The sequence below is a fragment of the Zalophus californianus genome, chromosome 17, assembly GCF_009762305.2.
Source record: "Zalophus californianus isolate mZalCal1 chromosome 17, mZalCal1.pri.v2, whole genome shotgun sequence".
Classification (NCBI taxonomy): domain Eukaryota; kingdom Metazoa; phylum Chordata; class Mammalia; order Carnivora; family Otariidae; genus Zalophus; species Zalophus californianus.
Window position 1 is genome coordinate 1970114 of NC_045611.1, and position 17542 is coordinate 1987655.

General features: G+C 58.0%; 1 protein-coding gene across 6 annotated transcripts in view; it reads right to left on the reverse strand.

The window, feature by feature from the left end:
- The window catches only part of JPH3 (junctophilin 3), a 159094-nt gene that overhangs the window by 58932 nt on the left and 82620 nt on the right, over positions 1–17542 (reverse strand). The window contains exons 2-3 of one of the 6 annotated variants that reach the window (XR_003524162.2): positions 13501–13615; positions 13161–13312 (exon numbers count right to left, since the gene is read on the reverse strand). The exons of the other annotated variants lie outside the window; for them this stretch is intronic. The gene's annotated coding sequence lies outside the window, so the exon portion shown is untranslated. Of the gene's footprint in view, positions 1–13160; positions 13313–13500; positions 13616–17542 lie in introns of those variants that run through there. 6 annotated transcript variants of the gene reach the window in all.

A 17542-nucleotide genomic window follows, 5' to 3' on the forward strand; every position in this document is an offset into this window, starting at 1 on the left:
GGACTCGGGGGGTCTGGGAGGAAGCTGGGCAGGAGAGAATTGTAACTGCTCTGAAGGGAGTCTTGCTCCAGCAACCCCATAACTTTCTCATTTACAGAATGTCCTTTGAGAACCAACGATCTTGTTGCTGGAAAGCCACCTGCCGGTCAAGCTTCCATCCTGCCTTCAGACTGCAGCCTCCACCCTCCCTCTCCTGGGAAATCTCCGCCCTGTGTCACTCTCAGGGTCAAGGCGTCATATACACGCCAAAGGTACACCAGGACCACAGCGGAGCACCCCGCCTGGGGGCCCGGGGGCCGCACTAAGACAAGGCTCATAACATGGCTTATGGGCCACCATCCCAGACACGCACCGACACCCACACAGTGGGGCACAGGGTCCCAACCCCCTCAAGGCTGTCACTAAGCCCCCGTGAGACCTCCACAGGCCTCAGTTTCCCAAGCTCTGTGCCAGAGGACCTGGGGCAGGGGGTGTCTACATGGGGCTGCCTGTTCCAAGGGACGGACTCCCACGAGGCCACATGGGTCCAAGTCTAGCTCCACCATCAACCATGAGCCTGGACGAGTTACCTACCCTCAGTTTCCACATCCATAAAATGGTAACAATGGTACCTAATCCACAGGACTGCAGCAAGACAGCGACTGAACATGGGAACCTAGGAGGACTTGGGCAGAGAGTGAGGGATGGAACCCTGTGGGTTCTTTAATCAACTGAAGGCCCCACCTTCTGGCTACAGCCGGAGGCCGCCTGTACCTGCTACAGCCCCACAGGGGACCCTGTACCTGCTACAGCCCCACGGGGGCCCTCCCTGCCTTCTACGGCCCCACGGAGGCCCCCCTGCATGCCACAGCCCCACGGAGGCCCCATGTGTCTGCCGCAGCCCCACAGAGGCCCCCCCATGCCTGTTATCTCCTCTGGGGCGTCCCCCAGAACTCTGTCATCTTTAGCGGGTTCCCCAGAGTCTGCCATCTCAGAGAAAAACTGATCAGTGGTTGGGGCTAGCTTGTACATCAGTGTCATCTCCCTTCCCAAGACCTCTCCCGTAGAGAGCGGGATCATGGTCACCACTCAGCCACGGAGCTTCCTCTAGCCCCCTCCCCACACCCTAAGCCTCCATTTTCTGCAGCGTGGGGAGAAGACCCCTACTCTAAATGACTGTTCATTCACCTAACCAGTGTCTGCGAAGAACCTACCACGTGCTGCGGAGGAGAACCTGCGTAGAACAATGCACCCTTGGACCTGAGATTCAGAGGGACAGAGACACATGACGGGAACACCACCGGTAGGAGAAGACAAGAGCAGGGCTTCGGGTGGAGGCAGAGGGGCAGGACTGCGGGGGGCCCACCTGCAGGAGGGGACGATGAGTGCTCCCCGCCCCTGGCACGACTTCCGTCTCCACCATCTCCAGCCTTGTTAGGGTTTTCTCCAAACACAGACTTCGCCACAATCCAAGAATAAATCCATCCCCCCACCCCCACCCCAGGCGGGATGCTGGTAAGGACTTCTCAGCTTCCAGATGATTCTTTTTAAAAATAAGCCGAGTGGAAATGTACAGTGGTGCAGACACGCTGGGACGTGGTCTGGCAGTTCCTCAAACAATTAAACCCGGAGTTACCATATGACCTGGCAATTCCGTGCTTAGGTACACCCCCTAGAGAAAAGGAAACACCTGTCCCACAAACACGCACACACCAATGTTCACAGCAGCATTCTTCAGACAGCTGAAGGTGGAAACGGCCCAGAAGGCCGTCAGCAGACGACCGGATGAGCCAGATGGGGTCCGTCCGTGCCCTGGAACACCGGCAAGTCTTAGGAGGGACCGCTCTGGCACGCGTTACCGCATGGACAGACCGAGAAGATAGTAAGGGGGCTTGATGCACGTACGTGAAATGTCCAGGGTTGGCAAACCCAGCCACAGAGAGAAGATTTGGTGGGTGGCCCCCTGTCTCAAATTAATAAATCTTTTAAAAAAATAAAAAAGGCGCCTGGGTGGCTCGGTCGGTTAAGTGTCCCTTCGGCTCAGGTCATTGATCCCAGGGTCCTGGGATGGAGTCCCGTGTGGGGCTCCCTGCTCAGCAGGGAGCCTGCTTCTCCCTCTGCCACTTCCCCATTTGTGCTCTCTCTCACTCGCTCACTCTCTCTCAAATAAATAAAATCTTAAAAAAGATTTGGTGGCTGTCAAGGGGAGGTGGGAGCTACGGGGAGGACAGCTAGGTATGGGGTTTCTCTCTGAGGCCATGAGAGGCCCTAAAGTGGATGGTGGTGATGTGTGCATGACTCTGAACCCACCAGGAATCACTGAATTGCGTACCTGGAGTGGGTGTGGTGTGTGCTTGGTGAACTCTATCTCAATAAACTAAAAAATCAAGCCTTGGGTTAGTAGAGCTACGCTCTGGGGCCCCAGCGAAGATCCGGCCACGGTGAGGCGGCTGCAGCCTTCCTCGGGAGGGAGACTTCACTGCCGTTGGGAATGCACCTCCACTTCCCGGAACTGCCAAATACCAGCCCTCCTCAGTCCCCCGGGGGGCTCCCGCTCCATGGCCCAGGGGGTCCCACGGCTGGGTGTGTTTCCAGGTGGTGCCCAAAACCCCACAGGATGGCCCAGAGGCCCCCACGGCCTGTGCAGTGGAGAGTGCCCGGGTCAGGACTCCCCTCAGGACACAGAGCAGCGTGGGGAGAAGACCCCTACTCTAAATGACTGTTATTCACCTAACCAGTGTCTGCGAAGAACCTACCATGTGCTGTGGCAGAGAACATGTCCCCCTCAGGACACACAGGTGGACGGTCCGATTTCGGCTCTGAGATCTCCCAAGGGACGAGGTGGGAGCAGAGGCCCCCAGCCTGGGGTGTGCAGACTCCCAGGAGGTCCCTGGATGGAACTGGGGGTGGGGCAGAAAGGACTCCCATCCTTATTTTCACTAGCCTCTACTTGAGGTGTAGACGGGCAGCAAACCACAGTGCTCAGGCGCCAAAGCTGCGATTTTGTTGGCAATAAAACGGCACGCCCCGGGGACAGTGGCTGCAAACATCCTGGGGTAGCGTTATCCCCCAAGCCTGCCCCCCGGAGCAGGGCCCGACAGCCCGGGATGAACCTCACACCCACCCTGCTGGATGTCAGTGTGGCCGGCCAAGGGTGGCCCAGGCCAAGGCCACGCAGGGCTCCAGTCCCCCCGCACCCCCGTCTGCCCCTGCAGCCTCCATGGATGCCAGCTCCAAGTTCGTGCCGGGCCTGGGGAGGGACATCCAGCAGTGTGTCCTCGTGCCCCCAGGACACTGCTGCCCAGACCAAGGAGGGGTACGAGGGGCTCCGCGGGCGTCTCCGGACAGAGCAGCTCCGAGGGGAGACCGGGAGGGCAGAGGGAGGGACAGGAGGGGCCCAGCCAGCCGGCCAGTGCCCAGTGGCCGGCACAGACGCCTCCACCAAACCCCCGAGATGACTCCTTCCAGACGCCTGTCCCAGTCCAGGCTGACCGGCCCTTGAGATTGGGTTTTCCCAAAACTACTTCCTCAGCCATCAGCCAGAGTCCCTGAGGCTCAGAGAGGAAGAGCAGAGTGAACCCCGCTCTCAGACCCGCCCCAAGCGACCCACCCAAAGCCCCAGCCTGGCCCCCGGCCGCAGGCTCCAACAACTCCTCGCTCCAGGCTTCCCTGCAGGAATTCCTGCAACGCGGAATAAACCAGACTGTCCCACCTCAGGGCAGGCAGGCTCCTGGCTGTCTTGGCTGGAGGGCCTTGACACCCCCGAGGGAGTTCTGGATGTTTCTGCAGGAACTCCTCTCCTCTGGCTGCTGTGGGTGGAGGGGAAGGCCTGGAGCCTCAACGGAAAGGTGCGTACGAGACGCAGGACGCGCCAGTGAGCAAGAAATGGCCGCTTGAAAACAAAGAGCAATTGCCATTTGCAACGATGTGGATGGAACCGGAGGGTATTATGTTAAGCGAAGTCAGTCAGAGAAAGACAAGTGTCATATCTCAATGACACGAGGAATTTGAGAAACAAGACAGAGGATCACAGGGGAAGGGAGGGAAAAATGAAACAAGACGAAGCCAGAGAGGGAGACAAACCATAAGACACTCAATCTCAGGGAACAAACTGAGGGTTGCTGGAGGGGAGGGGGTGGGAGGGAGGGGGTGGCTGGGTGGTGGACACCGGGGAGGGTACGTGCCATGGTGAGCGCTGTGAATTGTGCAAGACTCACGAATCACAGACCTGTGCCCCTGAAACAGGTAACACATTATATGTTCATAAAAAGAAAACAAAGGGCAAGTGAGAAGTACTAAGGGATGCATCCCTCCTCCCTCTCCCCTGCCGGCGGCCCTCCCCTCCCACCCCCTGCTCCTCCCTCTGCCCATCTCTCCCTGTCTCTCCCTCTCCATCTCGGGCTCTGTCTCTATCTCTGTCTCTCCAGTTTCTGTCTCTCTCTATCTCTGTCTTTCTCCCTGTCTCTCCCTCTCCCTCTGTCTCTCCAGCTCTGTGTCTCTCCCTCTGTCTCTCCCTCTCCGTCTCCCTCCCTCTGTCTCTCCCTCTCTGTCTCTCCCTCTCGTCTCTCTCCTTCTGTCTCTCCATCTCTGTGTCTCTCCATCTCCATCTCCCTCCCTCTGTCTCTCTCTGTCTCTGTCTCTTCCTGTCTCTCTCCATCTCTCTCTCTCCATCTCTCTCTCCCTCTCTGTCTCTCCCTCCCTGGTCTCTCCGGCCTTCCCTCCCTCCCTCTCCGTCTCCCCACCATGCTCCCCTGGCCGGCACACTCCTGCGTTCCCCTCCTCCTGCTCAGGCCTCCGGCTAACAGGACACTCTGCGCTTGTGGACACTTCATGGTCACTGTCGCCAGGGCTGCCTCCAGTCCCGCAGAAACTCTGACCTCTGCTATATTTCTGCCGCATTCTCTCGGGGATCCACGATTAATTTCCTCCAGATTGGGCCGTGTACCGCAGACACAGCCCCTCAGCCCCCACGCTGTCCACATGGCATGGGGCGCCAGAGTCCAGGGAGGCTCCAGGCCGGGCTTCGGGCCGGGGCCTTTGTCCCCACTGGGTTTGCAGTCAGGTTGGTTCTGTGCAGACCCAAGGGGTCGGCCTGAGGCCTCCACAGCCAGGGACAGCCTGACTGCTCAACATGGCCCCATGAGTCTGGCAGAGACACAGCCCCGCTGGCTCCCCATGCCCCCTGGCGTGGCCCTGCTCCCTCCGCTCCTCCTAGAGCATCTGCGACCTGCCCAGCCTGCCCAGCCTCCCTCCCCATCCTCTGGGGCTCTCCCCGGCAGGCTTTCTCACACCTGCCCAGTCTCACTGTGAGCCCTGGCCCTGCCCCCTCCATCCCGTCAGCAGTCGAAGGGGAACCATGGAACAGGTGCATGGACGTGGTCCCCTCAGCTGGTGCAACAGGACCATAGCGCCCCGGGGCCCGCTCATGGCCAGGCACACAGTCGGGGCTCAACAAGTGCCTGTGTGGGTCCCACCTGCCCTGCGGACACCATGGCTGCTCTGCCCTGCTGGTAAGCAGACCCTTCAACGCCCCTGCTGCAAGGCCCAGACAGCATCCCCTGACCTCCTCGCCCATGGGCAGTGGTCCTGATTCTGTCAAGTCATCACTGCCTAAACGCCTACTGTGTGCCTGGCTCCGTGCTCGGTACTCTGCGGGCAAGAGAGAGGCATTGGGTTTATTTCAAGGAATGCACTGTCCAAAGGGGGAGGCAGCAGGCACACAGGAATCCGGGGGGCGGTCAGGGGTCAGGCGCTGGATGTCCAGTCACTGTGCTACCTACAGTGTATTTTAAAAATTTACAACTCAACAACAGAAAGACAAACAACCCAATTTTAAAGTGGGCAAGGACCCGAGCAGACAAGTCTCCAAAACCATGCGCGTGGCCCATGACACGTGGACAGACGTCCCTGGCCAGTCCTCAGGGAGATGTACGTGCAGACCACAGGGGAAACCACATTACGCCCACGAGCGTGGCTGGGGTGGAAGGGCGACAGGAGCAGGTGTTGGTGCGGACGCGGAAGGGCTGGGCCTGCAGCCCCCTTGGGGGGAGCGCGGTGGCAGAACGTGGGACCCGGCCATCGCCGCCCCACCCGGGTCTCTGCCTGTGCCTGCAAACCGCACGTCCACACTAAATCTTGGCCCAGGGGCAGTGCCCCCCCAAAGTCCCCCGACAGATGAACCGATAAGCAAAACCCGTTCTTGCCGCGCCGCGAGTCTTAAAACGGAATCGCGTCGTGGCACAGGCTACAGCCTGGGCGGGGGGGGGGGGTCCGTGGACGAGCCCCGAAAACCTCACGCTGACCGAGAGGCCAGCCACAGAGGCCACCTTGTGGGACCCCGTCCACACCAAGGGTCCAGACCCAGCCGATCCAGAGAGCAGATCGGGGGTTGTCCAGGGAGGGCCTTACCGCACGAGGGGTTTCTTTCTTGGGGGAGAAGAATGTTCTAAAATTAGGGGGTGGTGACAGTTGCAGAACCCTGGGTACATACTAAAAACCGCTGAATTGTACACTTCAAAAAGTGAACTTTACTACGATCCGTCACCTATACCTCCACAAACGTGACACCAAAACCACGTCACAGCGCGATCGTTTGTCCCCTCAGTGCAGGCGTGATACGGAACCGCCGTGTCCCTAACGGGTTTACAGTAACAACACGACGTCCTAGCGGCTCACGGAGCATCTGCGTGCAGCCGGCACACGTGCAGAAACCTCAAGACCTATGTCGTGTGATTCCCTTGCTGCTGGAACCTGAAGCTTCCGAGTCTCTCTCTCCCCCAGCTGTGGTCTCCTCGTCTGTGAAATGGCACAGCTGGGTGGACCTGGCCTCAGGGGGTGCTGGGACGATAAGGTGGCCTCATGGATGAGAAGGGGGAACACAGGGCTGAGTCCCTGTCCATCTCCGTCCCTGCGTCCTCCCCCGCCCCCCAACCCCCCAGGAGCGCCCTCCCCCTCGACCAGCCTGACTACATCCTCCACTCTGTTGTCCTCCCTCTCCTGCCCAGTTCTGAGTCCTGGGGCTTCCTCCCTTCAGTCTACTCCCTCCTGACTTCATGCCCCCTCCCAGTGGACGGTGCCCCCACCTAGATCAGATGCACCATCCCCCTGCACCCGCCACCCTCACCCTCAGAGTCCCATCTGTCTGAGACAGGAGGTCCGTCCCGCCCTGGGAGCTGGCTGTCCTGAGCTCCACCCGCCTGCTCAGCCTACCTCCAACCCTCAGGGCTCTGTGTCTCCCCGACCCACTGCCCCCACCCAGACCCAGCCCAGCACCTCCCCTCCCCTGGACACAAGCGCCCTCCCAGGGGTCCCCAGCTTCCACTCCGGTCCCCAATTCCTTCCCTGCCCAGCAGCCAGCGTGAATACCCAGACACAACCACACAGACAGCCAGGGTCCAGCAGCTACGCTCCTAGGCCTGTATCCCAGAGACAGGAAGGCTTACGTTCACCTAACAGCCTCTCTGTGAAAGTCTGCAGCGGCTGTATTCCTCGCGACCCCAGACGCCCCTCGACTGCACATGGTCACACAAGCCATGGTCTGCGCACATGCACCCCCAGGACCCTGGTCAGCAGGGTATGCCCTGGGTGGATCGCCAGAGAACCACGGGGAGTGAAGAAAGCCAGTCCCGAAAGGTTGCATCCCATAGGATCCCATGTATAGAACCTTCTGGAGATGAGAAGATGCCAGGAGGGAGAGCAGCTGGGTGGGTGTCAGCGATATAGGAGGGAGGAGGCTGTGGCCCTGAAAGGCGGCTGGGGGTCCCTGCTGATGAAACGCTTGGTGTCCCTGTGGACATCCCGGCCGCAACATTGTGCGGTCCTCACGTCAGGTGTCACCTTTGGGGAAACCGCGTGGAGGGCGCAGGGGATGATGCCTCCACTCTTCTCACAACTGCGTGTGAGTCTACAAGCGTCTTGAAATTAAAGCTTAATTACAAAAGCACAAACACCAGCCACTGCGGCTGCCCTGCTTGAATCCTTGGGCGCCCTTCCCTCCAGTGGCTGGGAAGCTGTGCTCAGATCCGCGCCCCCCCCCCCCCCCCCCCGCCCCTTGCGCTCCCCCTCTGGGTGTTTAATGAGCCACACCTGGATCTGAGCCACACCTGTTCTGGCCTCCTCGGAGCCTCTGCACGCCCTGTCTCCGGCTCTCCACACCTCTGCCACTCCTACCCTCCAGCTCTCCGCGGGTTTATCATCCACTCGTCAGGCAACCAGGATTTCTGGAGCTCTCTCTGCTGCAGGGCCCAGTGAAGAACCCGCCAGACCCAGTGTCTGCCACCCCCGACCCGGGGCTCCAGTCCACAGTGAAGGGACCTCTACAGAGCATGTGTGCACGGAGGGCCCAGAGGCGCTCTGGGGGCCTGGCGCCCCACGCCATCCTCATCGAAATGCATTCAGCGCTTGCCTTTTCTCCCTCAGAGCTACCCACAGACAGCCAGGCCTTTGACCTCACCGGGAAGCAAGCAGACAGCTGGGGGCCGGGGGAGGGCACAGAAAGGTGGTGCCCAGAAGTTGGCTACACAGGCCCCACGCGGGCAGTGGGGGGCCAGCTCACGGCCCCTCGGCTTAGCTTCTACAACCAGCCTCCGAGAAAGCCTGCACTGGTTTGCAATGCATGCCTCCCAAGGAGGCCCCCCCACCTGGGCCTCCCCTATTACCTGAAACCATCCCCACTGGAAATCCCTCCCAGGCTCCCTACAGTGAGACCACCCCTCTGCCACCTTCAGGGGTCTCCTCTTCTCCCCTTAATGGTCCTCACCCAAGGCAGAGGCTGACAGGGAGGGACAGGGGCTTCTGAGGTGTGGTCCTCAGGACCCCTGCCCCAGATGGCCCCAGATGTGTGCCCTCTGCTAGATTCCCTCCTGGGGAGCCTGTCCCGGGAGCCCAGGGTGGGAGGTCTGGAGCAGACCACTATTGAGCTGTTGAGACCCTGAGCCAGCACCCCCATTTCCTTGGCCTCCCTGGGCCTCAGTTTCCCCCTCCAGAATGGGGGAGTCATGCCTTCCACCCAGGCAGACCGAATGAGAGAAGGCACAGGCAGCTCCCAGCTCATGCAGAGATGCTTGCTGAGACTCGAGTCTCATTGAACTGGTGGGGAGGGTGCAGGATGAAGAAGTTTTGAGGGTCAAATGCTCCCTGGGGAGGCAGACCGGTGAGTCCTGCAGGAGCAGCTGAGGGCCCTGGGGCCCCGGAGTGGCGAGGGGCGTGTTCACGGGAGAGGAGGCACGGGGAAGGCCAACCCTGCCCGCTCCAGTCCTTGCTCTGGACTCGTGGGCTGTAGGAGTCCGCTGGCTCTGGACCTCTTCCTGCCCCGCCCCGGCCCCGCTGTGCACAGTGATGATGGTGTCTGGGCCCCCAAGGAGAATGGGAGGGTGTCTATCCTGGGGGGTCCATGGACACATCTCGGGGAGCCTGTGAACCTCCACCAGTACCCACAAAATGCCTCGTGTGTGCAGGGACCTTCATGTGTCCTGGAAGAGGACCCTCAGCTTCCCCACACTCTCAGAGGAGTCTGGAAGAACCCACGAGTTTATGCACTGCTGAGCGAAGAGCCACGGAAAGCCCGGCTTCAGGAGACCGGGCCCCCCTCCCCTGCCTCTGTGTTACTATTAGACAGTGGGCGCCTCCCTGATCTTCAGCTTCTTCAACTGTTGAGCAAGGGAGTGGCCATCAGACGACTGTCCCACCAAGAGGAGCCCCACCGGGTGCTGCAGACAGCGCTAGGCCCGCCCCGCTGCCCAGGGGCCCCATGGCCTCGCCAAGCCATGCCTCATATGTGGGAGCCCGTGCCTCACCTCAAAGCACGGCTTTAAGGACCAAAAGGAACAAGGTCTGTGGTAAAGCGCGCAGGCCGGTACTTGGAAAAAAGCAGACGTTTAAACGAGGTGAGTATCCTTCTTTCAAAGGACACTCCGTGGCTTTGGGATTCTAGGTGACCATGTCTGTTTGGCCCATGCCTGTAAGACATGGTAGTGTCTTCGTCCTAACCCCAGTGCCCTCACACAGACACAAGGTCCTTGTAGGTGCAATGAATTAAAGATCCTGAGAGATCGTCCTGGCTTTTGGCGGGGCCCTAAACCCAGGGACGGGCGCCCTGTAAGGAAGGAGGAGAAGAAGATGGAGGTGAGGAGGGCCCGCAGAAACACGGTAGCTCTCCTTGCTGGAGCATCGGCCCGTGCTTGAAAATCTGCAAGTCTGTTTGATTTTTATTTTAATGAAGCACAACATCTACTTCATGAGCCATTTGACCCGGCGCTTGAAGGACCGTCCAGAGCGGCGGCTCTCAGCCCTGTCGGCTTTTATCGCAGACCTGGGCCAGGAGGCCACCCTCCCAGAGCCCAGCGGGGACCCCAGCCGGGTCTTCGCTGCCGCTCTCCCGGCGATACCCTGGACGAGTAGCCTTCCACCTCAGCTGAACATTAGGATCACTCGGACCATTTTCAAAGAATCCCAATGCCCAGGGTGCACCCGGACCACCTCAGTCAGCATCTCTGGGTGGGGCCCGGGCATCAGCATTTTCCAAAGCAGCCAGATGACTCCACGTGCGGCTGAGATTGGGACTAGTGTGCTAGGTCCTACATTCGAGCCACCTAGACATCTCGTAAACATGGACTTCTGGCCCCGGAGACCTCTGGGCTGGGGGGTGGGGTGGTGTTGAGATTCTGCACTTCTTTTTTTTTTTTTTAAAGACTTTATTTATTTATGTGACAGAGAGAGACACAGTGAGAGAGGGAACACAAGCAGGGGGAGTGGCAGAGGGTGAAGCAGGCTTTCCGCGGAGCAGGGAGCCCGACGCGGGGCTCGATCCCAGGACCCCGGGATCATGACCTGAGCCGAAGGCAGACGCTTAACCACTGAGCCACCCAGGCGCCCCTGAGATTCTGCATTTCTAACGGTCTCCCCGGCAACCATCCTCAGTGGCTCTGCTGTGCAGCTGGGGTTAAGAAGCAACAGCCTATAACAGCCACTCTGGGAAACAGTATGGAGTTTCCTCAAAAAGTTAAAACTAGAGCTAAACTACGACCCAGCAATTGCACTACTGGGTATTTACCCCAAAGATACAAATGCAGTGATCTGAAGGGGCACATGCACCCCAGTGTTTACAGCAGCAACGTCCACAACAGCGAAACTATGGAAAGAGCCCAGATGTCCATCGACAGATGAATGGATAAAGAAGAGGTGGTATATATACACAATGGAATATGACTCAGCCATCAAAAGGAATGAGATCTTGCCATTTGCAACGACGTGGACAGAACTAGAGGGTTTTATGCTAAGCAAAATAAATCAATCAGAGAAAGACAAAGACCATGTGATCTCACTCAGATGTGCAATTTAAGAAACAAGACAGATGAACAGAAGGGAAGGGAGGGAAAGATAAAATAAGAGGAAATCAGAGAGGGAAACAAATCATAAGAGACTCTTAACTCTAGGAAACTAACTGAGGGTTACAGGAGAGGAGGTGGGTGGGGGGGATGGGGTAACTGGGTGATGGGCATTAAGGAGGGCATGTGATGGAATGAGCACCGGGCGTTACACGCAACTGATGAATCACTGACCTCTACCTCTGAAACTAATAACACACCGTAAGTTAATTAATTGGATTTAAAGAAAAAAGAAGCACTAGCCCAGAGCCATGCTTCTAAAGGTGGGGTCCCCAGACCAGCAGCAGCTGCACCAACTGAGACGTGTTAGAAATGCACATTATCAGGTAGGATCTCGGGCCAGAAAATCAGGGCTGGGGCCAGCAAATCTGCTTTCAGCACCTTCCAAGTGATTCTGACACTGGCCTTGAGGAGTGACAGTGGTGGGCTGGTCCCCTGCCCAACCCCTGCTCCCCCAGCAGCACAGAGGACCCCGGGTTCTTTCCGAGACCTCCAGTAGCAACAGGGAGACCCCCGGACACCTGGGAAGGTAGGAGCCGGCACACAGAAAGAGTGTCTCCTGCAGAATCAGCAACCCAGTCTTAGAGCCACAGCCCCCAAACCAGCCCTCGTTCAGCCTGAGCTCAGCTGTCCCCTCCCCTGGGACGGCTCTGCTGCTCTCAAGGACACGCAGTCCCCCTTCCCTTCTCAGAACCCTCCCCTGCAGTGGTTCCACAAGCGTCCCCAAACTCTGGAGTGAGAAACCCCGGATTATTTTACACATTTTAGTTTCACATCCAGACTTCTTGGTAGAAGTCACGTCATCCTGCATCTTATACATCGCTGCAAACTGTGTACCTCATACCTTATGCTAGAAACTGAACGTCTCTGTTCCCCAGAATCACAGGTTAGAAAGGAGATGCTGTTAGGAGGTGGGGATTTCGGGGCGGGGGGAGGGCGAGGAGGGCGATGAGGGTGGGGCCCTTAGGAATGGGATCAGTGGCTGATGAAGGAGACCCAGATGCTCCTCTGGCCGTTTCCCCACATGAGGACACAGGGAGGTCGGCAGCCTGCCCCCAGAAGCAGGCCGTCACCCAACACAAGCTGCCCACCCCTTGACCTCAAACTTCCCAGCCTCCAGAGCTGTGAGAGATACACACTGCTGTTTAGAGGCCCCCCAGTCTATGGGATTCTGGGACAGCAGCCCCAACGGATGAAGGCCCAGTCTGGCTCAGCAACTATTTCCAGGTTGACTCACTAAAGGTCGCCCTGAGCTTTTGTGTCTTTCCCCCTCGAACATGGTAGGGACTCAGGAAATGCATCTCAGTGACTGGACGAGCCAATAGCAGCAAAGAGTGTGACAAAGGGGATAGAGGAAAGGCCCCTTGTTTTTCTGCGTCTTTCCCAGCGCTTTGCCACGAACGCTGCTCACTAAACAGTGCTCCCCACCTTGTCCTGTGGCCACGACTGCACCACGCCCTTGGGACGTCAGCACACCATCACAACGGGTTCCCTTTATTCTACACCATCCGTCTCACGGGAAACAACAGCAGAGCGTCTTAGGAGCAAGGACAGAGACAGGAGCCAAAGCAAAACCCTCTAAATGAGGAACCCACAGGTGCTGACTCGAGGAGGAAGGTGGCAGAGTAGTCTCTCACTGGCTGCTACAGACAAGATCATTCCTTTGCCTGCCTCTGGTCGTGCACGTACAGCCCCCGCAAGCCCCGCGAGCACAGAGGTGCACTCAACCTGAGACGGGCGGGAACGGAAAAACTTCTCCTGGCCAAGGGTGCTGGCCAGGAGAGTCAGTTTGGCGGCCTGGCTGGAAGAGGTAGTCCGGAGAGAAAGAGAACAAAGCCAGGGCCCCGTGTGGGGGCGGCGCTCTCCATGGTGCTGAAGCGACCCGCTGCTGCTGCTGCTGCTGCTGCTGCTGCTGCTGCTGCTGCTGCTGCTGCTGCTGCTCCTCCGTCCTAAATGAAGACACAGAGGGTCCAAGAGAACCCCTGGTTGGATGCACAGAGCCTGTCTGAGGCAAAGCCAGGACCCCAGGCAGCGCTCACTTCACCCACCGAGTGCCTCGCACGAGCCAGGAGACTATAAATTGGGGGAGTGGCTGATCTAAGAGGGAGCGACCACTGTGGGAAATCCAAACACACACCGTCCCCTTCAGATCCCACGAATCCACATGCCCTGTTGTCACCGAAGGACGCTGTGCTAGGTATCCGGCTGTCAGCTCAGAGATGACAGCCACTTATCTTTCGAGTTGTGCAGGCCTGGGGAAAAGCGAGGAGGAAAGTGAGCCTCGAGGCAAAGCGGCAGAGGCTCCTGGCCGTCCCCCAGCAGCCCTCAACACCCTTAGTCTTCCCGGCCATGCTCCCTCCTCCTTGGGTCAGCTGGGCTATCTGTCACCATCAGCCAGGGCTCCTCGCTAACTCCGCGGCAGAGCGGCTATTTCCGCAGGGTGCTCACCCTCATCCCTTCACCAGCTTGCGGTGGGGTTCCTGATCTGAAGCACCCACGTCGCTCCAGGGCTGTGTTGGGTGAGGGGAGCGTGCAGTAACACTTCTTTATCAGCTATTATTGGCAACAAAGAACTAGTTATTTGCTTTTTCTTCCTCTTTTCACCTCCTGGAGCCTTTTCCCTTGCCAAAGTGGCTGAACCAGAATCTCCGAGGAGATGCTTTTATCTCTAGTGGCTGAGTGCTTGCTTTTGTTTCTGAAATGAATTCCCGTTGGCCTACATCACCCGTGTGTCCATGGACCTGCTTCCTTCCTCCCTAACCTGGGCGTTTGGATTTTTTTTTTTTTTAAGTTTGCTTTCACATATTCATAGTCTAGTATCAAAAATACGCCCCATGGTCATTTATTTTGTTTGGATGAGGGCTTCTTCCCCCCTTCAAAGGGTCATTAACTGCATAAACAGGTGTTTAAAGTGGAAGCAAAACATCGCGCGCTCCCTCTGTAATCTGAGCCCTCCTGGAAGGCGGGCACTCTCCCTTTGCTGGGACTCCTGCTTCTCAGAGCAGGAGTCGGGAGGGATTTGAAGGGTACACGTGGCTGTGTTTTGGGGGACGGGGTGGAAACGTCTCTGGGTGACAGGTGTATTGTGAGTGCATGTGCGCACAGGCGCAGAGGGCCTGGAATTTTGACTGTGGGCGTGTGTGATTTGTGTGGGCCGAGGGATCTGGGCCAGTGAACGGAATCTGCATTTGAGGGGGGAGGCCTGGTGTGTGAGATGACTCACATCTTTCAGGCTGTGGGAGGGTTTATTTGTGGGGGTAACTCTGGTCCGAGGGGTCCTGCGTACACGGCACCAGCAGGAAATATTTACCTGTGTGGCCAAGCGCAGGGGTCTGGCGCGCGGAGAAGGGGGAGTGCACCTGTGCCTCTGCCTACAACCCCAGGCTGCCGCACCCAGAGGAGAAGCGGGGTGCGGAGGTAGGGGAAGGCATGAGGAGGTAGTTCTGCACAAGGGTGCAGGGAGAACGTGTTCCACAGAAAAGCAGAGGCTCTGGAATCGCCGTCCTGAGCGCGAATCCTGGTGCTGCCTGGCACCCACCAGCCAAGTCAGCCCCCTCTGAGCCTCGGCTTCCCAGTGTGGGAAATGGGAGAAACGAGAAAACCAACCCCGCAGAGGGACAGGAATTAAGGGCTGGAATTCATGCAAACACTTGCCCCATGCCTGGCACATGGTAAGTGTTTAATATTGCCATTTACCCTCATCATGACCACGATCACACCTGGCTATCGGTTCCAGTAATGATCATCCTAAGTGGCATTCAATGTCCACGTCATGGGAGAACAGAATAGTGGTAAGTGATAAGGAAGACTTACTATAAATCTAGCATAGCCGTGCATGCGTCTCAATTAATCCCCACCTACTTTACAGATATTATCAGCCCTTCTTACGGATGAAGAGACGGAAGCTCAGAGAAGTTAAGTAACTCGCCCAAGGTCACAAAGCCGAATGGTTCCAACTCTACAGCATGTGCTCCTGCTGCACTGCGCCCCCCGGGGCCTCACCATCTCCGAGGGGACCCCTGGCACACCGACCGACCGACCGACCGTGGAACTCAGTGGGCTCACGCTGGTAGAAAGAGCCTGTCTTACTCGGGGGAGGATGAACCCAGAGCAGAAGGAGTTGGCGGAAGGGGCCCCAGTTGAAATGGAGTCCATAGCAATTCCAGCCAAATGGAGAATACATTTGCCGTTTGTGCATTATTCATGAACATCGCCGTTTCCCAAAGTCAGCACTGGGAGCTGGGCTGGAGTTCAGGAGCTGTGCGGATGCCTGCCCAATGTTCCCATCCCTCGTGCAAAGCAAAAGTCGGACTGGAGTCAGGACCATAAACTCATTAAGGCCCCGCCTGCCCTCCCCAAAGCATGAGCCGCCACGCCCACCCACTGCCTGTGGAGAAGACGTCCAGACCCACAGCTGCAACACCCCACCTAGGTTCTGCTTGCCTGATGGACTGCTGGAGGGCACACCTTCTCAACAGTCCCTTCCTTCCTGATGAGAAGCACGGACCATGTTGCCGAAAGGTGGCCCCAGATGTCTGGCCTGATTACCCCAATTTTCCGTCACGCCATGTCGCCAACCAAGAAGGAGCAGTCAGCCCTGGCGCCCTGCTACCTGGCTGGCCTACAGGTGGTGTGGTGTGGGGAGTGGGGGCTCCATTCTGGACAAATCAAGCTTTCAACCATGACTCTGCCACCGCAGGCTGGGAGCTCTGGTCTGTCCCGTGGGCTCCTGGGGCTCTCTGGCCTCATCTGTAAACTGGAGCTGACCCCCTCCTCTCCACCATGGGAGGACCCAAGCGGGGCAATGTAGAGGGAGGTGCTTTAGGGAGCAGAACCCTATGTAGCCACTTGGATGGGGGCTAGAGACCCAAGAACATCTATCCATTGAAGGAAGCGTTTCTCACATCAACGTATCAGACCCTAAACTCATGGCCAGCCACAGAATCAGGGTCTCTCTTCCCCTGGTGAGCACTAAGGAAATTACTACTCTTCCCTCTGAAATGGAAGCTCTCTGAGGACAACGACTTTTGTCTGCTTTGCTCACTGCTGGTTTCCCAGAGCCCAGAGCACCTGCTCATAGCACCTGCGGGCCACCCAAGATGTCCGGGGAAGGTAGGCAGCCTGGAGGGCTAGACCTCACTCTTAGATATTCTGGGGAGTTTCACATAGACAGGGGCCTGGCTCCTCTCCTCCCCAGGCTCCCACATGAGGCCGCAAAGCTGCTTTCCTGGCTCAGGCACAGCTGGGAGCACCTCTGGAGGGACAGATCCGCAGAGCAGCAAGGCCAGAGCCCCCAGGGCGACAACTACCCTTGGGATCCCAAAGAGCCTAGCTGGGAGCGCCAGGCTGCTGAGCCACCCACCTCAGCCACCCACATCTGCTGCCCGAGCCTCTGTGTGTGTGAGTGTGTGCGCGAGCACACACACACACACACACACACACACACACACACACACACACACGGCCTAAAACCCAGAGAGGGCTGTCTGCTCAGTCCAGCCCCTGCGCCCCAGGGTCAGGGATGCTCTCCAACCTGCTCCATGAAAACAACAAGAGCACAGAAGAGGCCGCCTGGGATGAGGCTGGGCACAGCTTTGACAGGCAGGAGCATTATATAATTAACTGCCCCCCACGCCTCCTCCCCTTTGAGTAATAATGAACCCTGCCTCTCAGTTGCATAAGCCAAAATAATAATTACTCTCCAGCCCTCCATCAGTCCTGGATGTGGCCGGGGAGCAGGTGTTTAGTGCCTGCTTCATGAGACGTGAAGGTAGCAAGCAGGCGGGGAGAAGACCACACGTACGTTCATGATTTCCACGCCCGGCAGAAGCACACAAGTCACTGCTGTGCCCCACACCTTCCCCAGGCATCCATGCCTGAGAAATTACCCAGAGGGAGGCACAGAACCACTTCTGAGGATAAGGTGTCAGATGGGGGAAGGGGGGCCTCTGGAGGGCAGGCTTGTTTGGGGTCTGGCTTCCAGGAACAGTAGATGCTCCATGCCTCTCTCTTGCACAGAGGAGTGGACACTGGAGTGCCCGGGACAAGGGGGCAGCTGCAAGCTGGCCAAGGCTCCGTGCACAGAAACCATCTTGCAGCCAGGGCAGACAGGCAGGCAGGCTCAGCCCTGAATGTCGTGGCATGCTGGAATGAAGGCACAGAGCATTCCCTAAACTACC